Below are 8,574 nucleotides of genomic sequence, written 5' to 3'. Positions count from 1 at the left end.
AGCCTATCAGCCAAATGATGACAGAGATATCATAGGTACTGGCAAGGGCGGATATCCAGCCTTCTCCAATAAGGGGGGGGGGGGGGGTAGCGGGTCGGAATTTTTTTTCAGCCATATTTTCCCCGATCGGCCGCTCGATCGTGATTTTTGTTTGTTTCTTTGAAGGGGTAGTCCTATTAGTATATACTTCTTAGCTTTATTATAAATCAACATAAATATATAATATCGTAATCCTTAATCATTATTATGCGAGCGCGAAGCGCGAGCAATATTCTTTTACATTTTATGTATCTTTCCTAAAATTTGAACATTCTAGGCAATGTTTGATATCTTGAAAAAGATGTGTATGCAACTTAATACTACGAACGCGAAGCGCGAGCAGAATTTTTGAACTGATCGAAAAGATATAGGCCTACCTTTTGACATAGGACCGAGATATCCTTCAGACATGTCATCATATGAAAATGATGACTATCTGTCTATTCCTCTTGCTAATTAAGTGCACGATGAAACGAAAGGGACAATTGAATTATTAAATTGATATCTTATTTTCAATGCATAATGAGAGCGCTGAATTAATGCGAGTGCAAATCGAGAGCCGAAATTTTTGGTAAACTGTCATGAAAAGGAAATTTTAAGTAGTTTGTTGTGTAATCAATATTGACACATACATAACTCGCCAATCAAATGCGAGCGTGCAGAGCTAGCTGATACGTTTTTACAATCAGGCCTGAAAAGCGATATTTTGTAAACTTTATGGAATACACGAAAATAATAAGTACCTGATAAATCAAAATTTGCGAGCGCGAAAATGGTCAGAAAATGTTAATATTCTCACCATAAACTGACATTATTCCAGAACGCTTTATAAAAATCAATTTGTAAATCACACAAAATAATGAAAGTTCGATATCCGAGGTGAAATATTTTTTTTATATTGACTTCGAAACTTGATATTTAAGCTTCATATTGAAAAAGTTATGTAAATCACATAACAGGCAATGCGAAGCCAGTTTGTAGTTCCTTTCTGCGCATGATCAAAAGATTCTACGCATGATCAGAAGAAGGTAATTTGTACTGAACTGACATGGTGCTTTAAAATCTAATGAGATAAGCACCAACTTTGATGTCTTGATTGTTCATATATTCTTTTGAATTGTCGTTTTCATTTACATCCACAAAAAATAAAAATGCTTCCACGAACGACTGGTATTTCACAGTTTGTCAAGTACATTGTGCAACATGCTAGATAGGCCTATGCATTCAAAGTAGGAATGCAACAAATACATTGGTGTGCTATTCTGGTCACCTGGTCTATTCAATTTCTTCATCCTGCTATGTAAGGCAAGCTACATAATATCTTGCTTTGAAATCTGCCTATCATGATGAAAGAAATGAAAGGTCATTTGACCAAAATTGCCCATTGAAGTAACTACGAACTGGTCTATTTATAGTGACATGAAAGATCATTTTTATTTTCGATGTCTTCCCCTCGTTTTATTCTTTTCTTTTCAATCGTCTTCTTCCTTTTATCTTTTCTCCTCTCTTTTTCCTTTCTTCTCTTTTGCTGCTCCACCAATAGGGGGGGGGGCGGGCCCCTCGACCCCTCCCTGGATCCGCTTATGGGTACTGGGAGTATGATAAATATATCGGGCGTTTCCTTCGAAAGCAAAGTCGAGGTTGGACTGGCATTTTACGCTCGTGATGCTTCAACCATCGAGAAGATAGTACTCGTCACTCGTAAAACCAAGACCTAGGATAATTCCCATTATCCTTTCAGACTGATGCCGGTTCAGATGGCGTTCAACCAGAACATTCATTCGGCCAATCCGGTTGCCAAAAATACTGTCCAACAGGTCACAATACTTCGTTATGGCCTGGTAACACCGTCCGAGCTTTGTTGGAGCGGTAGGGAGAGAAGGTCGAATTTCGCTCACAAAATTGGGGAAAATCGAAAAAAAAACATTCGAAATCTAAGATGGTGAACGGTAGCAAGCGGTGATGATTTTTCTCTCCGCTCCACGACTGTTCCAACAACGCTCGGGCGGTGTGACCACGCCTTTAGGCAAACGCATTGGCGGCGGAAGCCAACAAAATTAGGAGGGGTCCACCTGAAATTTTGTAATGGACACAGGTAAAAAAATTGACAAAAAAGGTCATCAACCTAAATTTTAGGGGGGACTAAACTCATTTTAGGGGGGTTCATATGAATTTAGGGGGGACGCAGGAAACAAAATTGACAAGCAAAAAAAAAGGTTATCAACTAAAATTTTAGAGGGGGACAATCCCCCGAACTCAAATTTAGGGGAGATCTGTCCCCCATCCCCCCGCTTCTGCCGCCTATGGGCAAACCCTACTCAAATTAATTGCGACATGTTGGTAACCAATATGAAAACCTGGGGGCACTTCCATTGACGAGTGGATACCATGCGTGACCATGAAAAAAAAACGCGTAAAGGGATCTCTTTTTCAAGATAGGGCACGTTACGTAACGTAATACGGGTGTCAAAAGCACAAAAATAATGAAAAGGGTATATATTTCGCTAGGAAAACTACGTGTTAACGGTCCAATTTGCAACAGTTTAAAAAGACCGAAATACTTTATAAAGGATGTGTTTTTTGCCCCAACACTACTTGTTTATAGGGTCCGATTTGAGCGAGGTGTGTGGGGGTGCCAATCCAATGAGAGTAAAGGTAAGCTGACGTCCGTGATCATGTCCGTGACATAACAATTAAGATATCGTTACTGTTTAGGGGGTCGATTCAGAGAATACTTATACTTAATTGTCAATGACGGTTACCGTTGAGGGGTGCATTTTCATAACATGGAAATCACCTGTTCGAAACCCCATGATCACGCATGGTATCCATTCGTCAATGGAAGTGCCCCCCCCCCCGGTATGAAACCAGGTTGGCCGATCTCTCTCTATCAATGGCTCTCTCTTGGGTTAGCACCCTGTGTTAGCACCCTCTTTAATAATGTGTTAGCACCCTCTCCCACAATATTTGCCAACAGTATTCAGGCGCAACCCGGGAGGGGGAGGGGCGACCTAATTTTAGCGCCCCTGTGAACTTTTGGAAAATGCCGCCCCCCGTCAGGCAGTGGCGTGCCGTGGGTCACGGTATCGGGGGGGGGGGACCAGAAAAAATTAAATCACCGGTCGATTACCAGGTACACTTACCTAATATAGAGACATTATAATCTCACTGATCAAATAACGCGAGCGCGAAGCGGAAAAAGGGAAATTTTTAGCAAATTTTTGTAATCATGATACGAATCTGTCTCACTAAACATACAATCCGAGAGTGATTTTTTTGTATGAATTGACACCAAACAGGGACATTATAAGGACTATTTTATGAAGTCATAAAGGGCATATCATATCTCACCATAGTCATCTGAAGCGAGCGCCAAGCGCTTGTTGTTTTTGTTAGAATAACACCTTTTTGTAGTCATTGTAATCATGAACATGACACGTATCCCACTAATCAAATATTGTGAGAACGAAGGGCGAGCTGAAAATTTTTGAAATTCAGACATGAAGAGGGGCATTGTAAGGCTTGTTCTTATAGGAATTCACTAACTAAATGATGTGAGCGCAAAGCGCGAGCTGAATTTTTTTATATCGATATTCAGACCAGAAAAAGGGAAATTTTAAGGATTGTTTATAGGAATTCATAAACAGCAGACATATCTCACTAATCAACTAATGCAAACGTAAATACGGACTGGAAATGATTTATATTCAAACCTTAAAAGGGTCAATCACTTTAAGTAGTCATGAAAAAAAGCATATGTCACAACATAAAGCAGTAATAACTCGATAAATGGACTTGAAAACGGGATGTTTTAGAAAATCAGGATTATAATAACAGACAATGCGAGCAGCAGGAATAATGAACACATAGGTCCTAAGCAAATAATGTTTCATAAATTAATGAAAAATATGTCTCATGTAATACTATAACATATATGATATAATACAATATAATGTGATATTATACATATAGTGCATGCTGTTGAGTTCAATATACCATAATATGAGTGTCCATAGATTTCAAATTTCTCGCGTGCGTTTATATTTCAACGAGGCCGTAGGCCGAGTTGAAATATAAACACATAAGAGAAATTTGAAATTTATGGATACGAATGATATTGTATATTGAACGATAATAAGCATGTGCCCCCCCCCCGTAGTTACGCCACTGCCGCCAGGCAGTATGTTGAATGATCTTATTTCATAATCACGTGAAAAAAGGCAGTTGAAGACCACTTTTTCTAATGTGTTTATGAAAAAAAAATATCCATAAATTTACCATAACATACCACTTTTTGAAAATAATAAATTTGACCAGGTGGGTTTTTCACAATGCTGTTCATAAGTTAAGAGCTACTTGAAGAACCAACGACTAGTGAACCTTTCAAATACGCTCTAAAAAGAAAGGATCACCAGTACACTCTAAATTACAGGGATTTAAAATAAGTCCACGTGGACTGTAGGTAGGGACCAATCGAATTCTGGATTTAGTTTAAATCCTTAAGATTCATTTTTAAATCTCGAAAGATTTAAATTTAAATCATTTGAGATTTAAATTTAAGTCTTTAGGATTAAAACTAAATCCAGAAATCGATTGGTCCCTAACTACAGTCCATCTGGACTTAATTTAAATCCCTGTAATTTAGAGTGTAGTTCTTAAAGGCCTGGTCACACCGCCCGAGCGTTGTTGGAGCGGTCGTGGAGCGGTAGGGAAAGAGGGTCGAAGTTCACTCTCAAAATTGGGGAAAAAAAAATCGATAACAAAAATCGAAAAAAAAAAAAACCCAATCGAAATCGAAAATGGTGAACGGTAGCGAGCGGTGATGATTTTTTTCTCTCCGCTCCACGACCGCTCCAAAAACGCTCGGGCGGTGTGACCATGCCTTTAAAGTCGCTCTTAACTTACGATCAGCTTCATGAAACAGATCATGAAAGCATAGAATGTTAAGCACTTAAGGGTTTCAACTTCTCATCAGAGTAGGCCCTACGAACATTATGTGAGCGGGAGCTGACATTTCTTTATCAGTAGTCCAGTCATTTTAAATTTTCACTTGGAACAAATTGCAACAGAATTTATTCCAATGCAGAACGTTTCTTTGAGGTCCATAGAAGACCATACTAAAAGTCCCAGAAAATCCGAATAGGGGAAAGTGTTCTAATTTGCATAAACATAGTGGTTAATTTTGGTCATATTCGCTCATTAAGTTTACGTAGCAGACGACGCCAGTGTATACTATGTACTCAGACCCGATTACAAATCATATCAATTCCGGCCTCGATATACTATAAACATTGACTTCCTCAAACTATCGCTGTATCATAAATATCAGTAAGCAAAGATTTATACCACAAGAACATTGTTACTATTAACATTAAATACATAAATTCGATTCTGTTTGGACTGTATTAATTGTTTAACATGAAAGGGTCTAGGCACGGAAACTATCATATGCTAGTCACGTGACATTGTACACCAAAATAATGACATTTTCTGCTTGCTCGATCTCAAAGTTCAAGAGAAAAATAAGATGTATAGCTATTAGACCTGCCACATCCTATTATACTACTATTTAACTGTATACCAAAGTAGCACTTTTTTCCGTATTTTGCCAATTTATGGGAAAAATCTGTCAATTTGGAGCCCCTGAAGAGGGAAGGGGTCGATGCGCCGTATTTTGCCAATTTATGGGAAAATCTGTCAATTTGGAGTCCCTGAAGAGGGAAGGGTCGATGCGCTGATAGACTAAACCTACTCATCTTTAAGTTTCAAATAATAAAAGTGACTTAACCATATAGCAGAAATGCCTTTTGCCCGAATGGGGGGGGGGGGGGTCAAAAACTGCAATTTTGAGACTTCGGGAACCCCTAAGGGAGGTATAGGCTTTGCTGAGCCAGCACTTCTTTATTGTAGTTGATGGAGGAAAATCTACTTTTTTATCTCCAAGTGGTTACGAAACAATGAAAGAAGTTTGCTATAGAGCAGAAACAACGTTTTGCCTTAATAGGGGCTCCAAATTGGCAGATTTTCCCCATAAATTATAAATAAAATAAGGAGGGGAAAATAGGCAAAAAGGGTGGGGAGACTTAGGGAACCCCTGAGGGGGTAGGCTTTGCTGAGCCAGAACTTCTCTATATGTAGCTGATATAAAGGATTTTTTTTTAATCTCCAAGTGGTTACGAAACAATGAAAGTGGTTTGCTATATATATATATATATATATATATATATATATATATATATATATATATATATATATATATAAACATTTTTGCATCAATGAGGGCTCCGAATTTATAGATTTTTCCATAAATGGGCAAAATATGGAAAAGGGATTGTTGACTTCGGCAAACCCCTGAGAGGTAGGGTTTGCTGTGCCAGCACTTCTTTGTATGTAGCTGATGGAGGAAAATCTAATTTTGTTATCTCCAAGTGGTTCCAAAGAATAAAAGTAGTCTACTGCAAAGGGGGAAACGCCTTTTACCTCATTGGGGCTCCAAAATTTTACAAGAAATGGGTAAAATACGCTTAAGGGGTGGGGTGATTTCAGCAGCTCCCTAAAGGATGTAGGCTTTGATGTGCCAGCACTTCTTTATACGTAGCACATAGACAAAAGACTACTCTTTTGTTTCCAAGTGGTTTTAAAACAATAAAAGTGGCTTACACTGTAGCAGAAACATCTTTTTGCCTCAATGAGGGCTCCGGATCTATAGATTTTTCCATAAATTGGCAAAATATGGAAAAGGGATGAATTAGCGAACCCCGCAGGGGATAGACTTTGCTGTGCCAGCACTTCTTTAAATTTAGCTGATAGAAGAAAATCTATTTTTCCATCCCCAAGTGCTTACAAAACAATTAAATCGGTTTACTGCAAAGGGGAAACGCCTATTGCCTCAATGGAGCTAAAATTTGTGCGAATTTTCCAAGAAATGAGCAAAATACAAAAAGGGGTTGGTGCTTCAGAAGACCCCTGAAAGGGTAGGCTTTGATGTGCCATCACTTCTTTATATGTAACTCAAAGAGAAAAGCCTGCTCTTTTGCCTCCAAGTGATTTCTAGACAATAAAAGTTTTTTTTCCTTGTAGCAAAACACCGCGTTGTCACATTGGGGGCTCCAAAAAGCACGATATTTTTAATAGTTGAGCTACGGATAACGGGGTAACTTTGACAAGCTATTGCGGGACTATGCTGTGATGTTCTTGAACGTAATTGCATACAGCATGCAGATCAATTATGCATCCTCTAACTTTTTCTAAGAAATTTCATTAACATAAAAGTTACTTTCAAATGAAGAAAAAGCCCTTTGCCCACATATCAATTTAAGTAATATACATCTTTGTATCGCTAGACGTCATTTTATTTACGCGTTTTAGTCACACCAACAAAGGCAAGGCAAGACCGATTTAGTATATTGTACTATCTTCAAAGGCATCCAAGCGATCGCGTTGTAATCGATATAAAAGAGTGACTGGACACGGAGGTTGGTTTTTGGTGTCACTTTATCGCAATATCGCATAATACATTCGGATGTATTTGCCCTTAATCTAAGCATGTTAAGACATTAATACTGTTATGAAGCATATCAATTTTTTCGTTGATATATCCTCTTTCTTGTCGAATGCTGATATTTTACATTAGTTGTTGATGCTAATGTTAAAACAGAAAGATTTCAATGCACATGCGAATTTTTGACCGAAAACACGAAAATTTTGGCATAATTTCTCACATTTTTCGAAAAATATGAACCGGACAGTCCCGGAAACGATTGCAACCGATTTATGATATCTTAATCATAGTGAATTGCGTATTCATTTCAAGATTTTTCCATTATCTGTACAAAAATATTAAGGATAAGGCATATCAATTAATTTTGGCAGCCATCTTGGATTTATGCAAATTAGATGCCTTTCCCCTATTCGGAAAGTTTGGGACTTTTAGTATGTTGTACTAGGGACCTTACAGAAATGCATCGTGATAAAAAAAAAATCTGTTGCAATTTGTTCCAAGTTTGGTCAAAATTTGGGCTAAAATGACTGGGCTACAGGGGCGGATCCAGCTTTCGCTAATTGGGGGGGGGGGAGGGGTGGAAAATATTTTCATTTATGTTTCCCGATCGGTTAAGCACTTTTTGTAACCGTGAACATGATGGGTATACCTGTATCTAAACAATTGATGCGAGTGCGAAACGCGAGCTGAAAAAGTTTTGATATTCTGACCTCAAATTTTGAAAGTCTGTGAGCACTTTTTGTAACCATGAACAGGATAGGTATCTTTATAAAATGAATCAGGAAGGGGACGAGTATCTATCCTCAACATTTTATGCGAGCGCAAAAGCGCGAGGTGAAAATTTGGGAATTTCCGACCCCAAACTGGACATTCTAAGCACTTTTTGTAAGCATGAACATTATCTTGAACATACCACTTCGATCTTCACGTAGGTAGATATTTGCGACTGGGAGGGGGGGGGGGGCATTATTAACCTAATCTTAATAGTCTCTGTGTAAAGTTGAGGCAGGCGCGCCGGAACACTTTCAGTTTTG

The sequence above is a fragment of the Lytechinus variegatus genome, chromosome 12 (genome assembly GCF_018143015.1).
Source record: "Lytechinus variegatus isolate NC3 chromosome 12, Lvar_3.0, whole genome shotgun sequence".
Lineage (NCBI taxonomy): Eukaryota > Metazoa > Echinodermata > Echinoidea > Temnopleuroida > Toxopneustidae > Lytechinus > Lytechinus variegatus.
The sequence above is the reverse complement of the archived record's forward strand: the minus strand, read 5'-3'. Positions refer to the sequence as shown.